Source organism: Haemorhous mexicanus, chromosome 2, assembly GCF_027477595.1.
Source record: "Haemorhous mexicanus isolate bHaeMex1 chromosome 2, bHaeMex1.pri, whole genome shotgun sequence".
Taxonomy (NCBI): domain Eukaryota; kingdom Metazoa; phylum Chordata; class Aves; order Passeriformes; family Fringillidae; genus Haemorhous; species Haemorhous mexicanus.
In genome coordinates, this window is record NC_082342.1 from 33238196 (window position 1) to 33244195 (window position 6000).

The window sequence follows — 6000 nt, forward strand, 5'->3', positions numbered from 1 at the left end:
CCATCAGTATCTTGGGATTAATCCTGTCAGGCTCCACGGATTTATGTGTGTCCAGCTTGGACAGCTACTCTTGAACAAGTTCAGGGTCAGCTGGAGTTCATCATCCTCTCAGTTCTGGTCTTCCAAGACAGCTCTCCTGAGATCCCAGGGCCCAGCACTGGTGTTAAAGACAGAGGCAAAGAAGGCATTAAATACTTCTACATTGTGTGTATCCCTGTTTGTGAGGTGACTGACCCCATCAATCAACAGACCAGTGTTCTCTCTGATTCTCTGTTTGCTGTTAATATATTTTGGAAAGCTTTTTTTGTCCTTCACAGTGCTGGCCAGCTTGAACTCTAGTTGAGCTTTGACTGCATGAATTTTCTCCTGCAGTGCTAAACAGAATCTCTCTAGTCCTCCTATGTTGCCTGTTCTTGCTTCCAGTATCCGGACAGTTTCTTTTTGCCTAACTTCTATAAGATCCCTGTTAGCCAAGGCAGCCCTTTGCACTGCTTGCTTGACTTCCCTTCCTTTGGAATTGCCTGCTACTGTGCTCTTAAGAGATGGCTCCTAGAAAGTGACTAGCATTCATGGACCCAAATACCTTCAGAAGCAGATCCCCAGAGGTCCATACTAGCTAGTTCCTTCAGCAGCCCAAGATATGCTCTTCCCATATCCAGGGACAAAGTTTTCCTGGTGGTTTTTTCTCCAAACCCCAATTATTTGAAACACAACTACTTGGCAGTCACTGTGATCAAGACAGCCACCAGTCACCATTTCACCCCTGAGACCCTCTGTGTTTACAAACAGCAGAGCTGGGAGGGCACCTGTCCTAGGTGGCTCCCTTAGTCCCTGCACAAAGAAGTTATCCTCCATGTGTTTCAGCAATTTCCTGGACCTGTTTGTTTCTGCTGTATGATACTAACCAGTTGATCTCTGGGAAGTTAAAATCTTCCATAAGGACAAGGGCAGATGAACTAGAGATATCCCTCAATTCCTCGTTGAATAATTCAGCATTGTTGTTGTCTCTCCTGGCTGCTTTGGCTTTCCTCACACTGTCCATGCAAGCTCAGGACAGCATTGCTGGTTTCCTCCTCAGCCACCTTTCCATGCTGCCACCACTTGTGTGCTTCCTTTGGATGTTTGAGTTCAATCAGGAGCTCCTTGTTCCTCTGTGAAGGCATCTTGATACTTTTGCTTGACTTTCTGGGTGTTGGGAAGGAACATTCTCTGGCATAATGTGTAATAAACTACCAAAAACTAACAAGAGAAGTATTTCCTTTCATATAACCTGCATCAAAAATGTTTTCCTTTAGCCATGTGCAACTCAGCATTGGCACATGAATAACTAGAGCTGTTGCATAAACAGGCACTTTTTCCAGGGAGGCACCATCAGCTCCACAAGAAAGCATGGATTAACAGGTGTATTTGTGTATAACCAAAGCAAGGACATCTACATTGCTTAATTGCCCTGTCCCTCAGAATACAGGGCAGCTTCCTAACTGCAGCTCGGCAGTTGCCGTCTCTTGTGGCTTTAAAGGAAACCAAATGAGCTATCTAATACACACTGACCTATTTCTTCCCCCTTAATACTGAATGTACAGTCTTCGTGCATGCTCATGTCTATCATGCTCTTCCAATCCCTTTCCCTCAGGGCTAAGCAAACCCATTTCTGAAATATTAAAAACCACAACATTCCCAGGAGAACATTAAAACCAGTTCTTCAAGTTGATTTTTTTTTTCCCATCACATTTTACAGCCACACTCTTCATATTTCTCAAACTGAAAAGAATTAGCATTTAATTTTTATTTTAAAAGAAAAACGCCATTTTAGAGTGTTTCCCTGTGAGGATGTGGAGCCAGCAGTACAGTGGAAGGACTTCTCTCTCAGTCTGTGCCTTGATACAGTTCTAATTTTACTCAATATTCCACAGTTTGCTGAACCATAAACCAGTCTTTAAAAGACTGTCACTAAAAATCTTGATCTCCTCTCCTAAGGGAAAGGTATCCTGGATCAAATCCAGCATTAATTATATACCGCCTTACCAATTCCCCCCACGTTCATGCTGAGGTGGTAAACTGTATTTTTGTCCACAAGCTGTCCATCTGTGATGGAGCATTACATAGATTCCAGCCCTAAAGTGCACTGACAGCTCAAGGCTCTGTTAGATACATACCTTCCACTCAGGGATTTTCAGTTTAAATGAATAGTTACTATAAAGAGAATTATATTGTCTTACTGAATGCAAATCTCATAGATAGGCTATTCAGTTCTGTTCAGTGAGGGATTTTGTGCATCAAAGAAAAAGTTTCAGAAGCTCACCACCTTTACAAGCATGCTTGATAGGAACCTGTTTTTTACATAGAGACAGCATAGGTTTATATTCTGAAATTTGAAAATCGGTCATATTTACCACCACAGCAGCTAAAGGCCAAAAAAATTGGAGATCTTTTGCAATACCTAATGTAATACACAACAGAAGACAGTTTCTTTCCAGATATCAATTACTTCATGGAGCAGACAATTTAGAGCAATAGCAGTTCTCTCCAATTTGTTAATGCAAACCATAACATTTTTGCTCCTTTTGTCACACTACAGTGGTTGATTAAATACGGTAAATTTGATATCACACACTTGCCATGGAGGAGATGCAAAGACAGGATGTGTGCAATGTCACTGTAATGGGGATATTTCAGGAAGCATGGTGGCCCCATGAGAAGCCAGAAGCCAACCAGTTATGTTTACAGCAGACAGCAACACTTTGCTCCCCATGCTTCTTGCAACAGTGCTCAGATGAGGTGCTAAAGCTACACCTCTCACTTCTGACAGCTCTGTATCATTTGTGCACCACTTCTTTAAGTCTGCTCTCATCACAATGTGTCAAAAGACATGAGAATTTGACTACAGGAGAGTCCCCTCACTCTCCATCTAATACTCCATCCCACTGGGAATATATAAACATTGCCAAACATCCAGGAAGATCATCAGCATGAAAACTGAATTTAAAATTTTTGAAGGACAGATTTAAAGCAGTAATATTCTTATGTTCTCTCCCCTTCTTGCATCACTCCCCAGCCCCAGTGCACATGCACACTCAAGCACCCTTTCACTTATGTAACCATTTTTCTCCCACTGATTCCCACCCACCCCCCCCCCACCCCAAATCCCAACTTTTCTCTCGTCCTTGTCTTATCCTATTGTTTTGGGTCATATTTCTTATACTAAAAATAAAATTCAAAACAATTTAGAAAGATCAGCCTGGAGCAGCTATTTAAGTCGCTCTCATAAACATCCAGTAATTAGCTGATAGAGCTTTTCAGGCTACAGTATTTTCAACAGCTGTGTTAAAACAAAATATGTGATGATAGTATTTGTGTCAGCCAGTCTCTTTATAGAAATAAATCTTTTTAATGTAATCTCCCTAGTTAATACATAGACAACACAGTGTATTAAATATCAAATCATCCTGTGAAACGCTTACTTGCACCAACTGTTCTCAGCTGGGATTACTTTCTTGGACAACTTTCACCAGCTCAAAGGTAGATATTGACTGGAAAAAAAGACTACATGTACGAGCTACTTGGTCACCTCCAGGTCTGTAACCAAACACATCACTTAATACAACACACTGCATTAGCATATTCCCACTCCAAATTAACTTTTAACAATGCTCCAGATACTTCATCTGTTTCTCTTTATGGCAACATGAATGCAAACAAAGCATGGGAACAGGAAAAGGGAGGAGAGTTGGCCAAGGCCTTACTTTGTTCCTGAAACCTGGACATGAGTCAGATGCTCACTGCCTGTATTGGTTTATATATTACATTGCTTTAGGAGTCCAAGGGAAGAAAACTATCGGTGAAGAAGCTGAGAAAATATAAGAAACATTGGAGGTTGTTCCTTTTGGTGTCAGTATGATTTCATTCCCTTTAAATTAAATTTGGCATTTATTGGCTAGAAGGCAAACAGGAAATGGATGTACCTGATATTGGCTTGGAAACATAATGTCATTTCCACTACCTGCCTTCCTGATTGGCACTGTCCCCCGATATGAACCCAGCAGCTTCCAAATGCTGATACATTTATCCTTTCTTATTCTTCTTTCATCCCTCTCTAATTGCAAAAATGTTTTTCTAGAAAGGAAAATACTGAAACAAAAACACCTCAAAGATGTTCAAAGGCAACAGACAAAATACAAATACAGAAATGAATTACATTTCTAGTCAATAAAGGCAATAGCTTCATAGAACATAGCTTCAGACTTGTTTCTAGCAGTGGAGTCATAATCTCTTTTGCAAAAGACTCTAAAAGTAGCAGCAGTAAACTAATCTTGAGATGTCTGCAAGTAAGTGTGCAAACAGTCAGAACCAGCTGGTTTGCAATCCTTAACATGACAGCAGTATCAAACTCTTAACAGCTCAAAGCACACAAGGAAGAGAAACTCATTTTATGGTATTCCATCGAACTGATTACTGTCTGAACAGGTCCTACACTCTCTACTACACTGCAATTTTTTTTTTTTTTTTTTTTTTTTTTTTTGCTTATTGCAATATACACCAAATACTCTCCTATTTCTTTACATTCAAGTGAGCCCTTTCCAATTAAAAAATACACTCAGACATGCAAATTTCCAGTCTTGGTGTTGTACACCTTGGCTGTCTCTTGTCCATTCATTACTATAGGAATGAAATGTGGCCTCTCCAACTAAATCCCCAAGTCAAGACAAGCGTAGCACTAAAATTGCTGGACGTTTTATGTGGCACAATTATCTGTATGAGTATGTGGAAGGAGTGACTACTCCTCTACTACCTTTTCTGACACAACAGGAACTATAAAGAGGAAGCCAAGAACAGGAATGTATGAGGATAAACTTGGCTTGTATGAGGATAAACTTGGATGACATGATAAGGGAGGCAGTGATGAAAACCAAACCTGGTCAGTCATATTAACTGATAGAGCATGTAAGAGTGTGTGAAAGGTTATTTCATCCTGGACTTTGGAAATGGTATTGGTGAATTGGACTGCCAGGGGTGCAGGAATCAATAGAGCTGTACACACCCATGGGGTGGAAGATGAACAGGGGAAGGCAGAGTCAAGGAGAACAAAGGGGCTTAACAGAAAGGGGCATAAGAGAGGCCAGTTGGCTTTAAAATGGGTCAAAGTATTCCAGCTGCCAGCCCCCATAGTATTTTTTGTGACTTGTGAAGAGTAGATGGCTATACTGGAGTAGGCCTGTGCTGTTTTGCAAGTCTGCTGTTTTGGACAGTTCCTTAAAATAGTTACAACATTGATGGGCATTTAGGTCACAGGAATTTTAAGACTGACATATGCTCATCTTCCTGAAAGTAATTTTCACTATGTAAACTGCACAGACTCAGTTGAGCCTTCCTGCTATGATATTCTGTGCTGATAAATGTTTTAAAAGGGTGGAGAGTTGTCCTCCAGCTACCAGCTGAACTGGCTTCCAATGTAGTCCTGAATTAAGGTCACCAACTCCAGCCATCACATCATGTATCTATCTCACATCTAGCTTGGATGAGAGTGTACTGGGACACGCAGTAAAAAACAGAGCTGTATCCTTTTTTCTCTCCCTTTGGATTCTAACACAAACAAGAGTTTGTGCAAACTGACCCTGCAAATGAACTGGAATGCAGACAGACACTCTCCCAAACTGCTCTGGATGAAATGAGATCCATTCAGCGATAACTGAGTACATACCAATTGTAAAAAACAAAGCTGGTCCAGGAGGCCAGTATGAGCTGATCTTGTTTTTCTCTATGTCATCCTGAAGCACTGTGCTCATGTGAAAACACGCTGTCACAAGAATAATTTAGTAAGAAAGCTCTACCTCAGATCAAGACACATAGACAAAGAATAACATGCCCTCTTGCACAGGTGTAAAACCAAAAGGGAGAACAAAGTTTCACGGCATGAAACAGTAACAGAAAATATCAAGTTTCCTTCCCCAAAACCAGACAAGAACCCTTCTCTTTTCTTTTAACACTCTCAAGGCCAAGAAA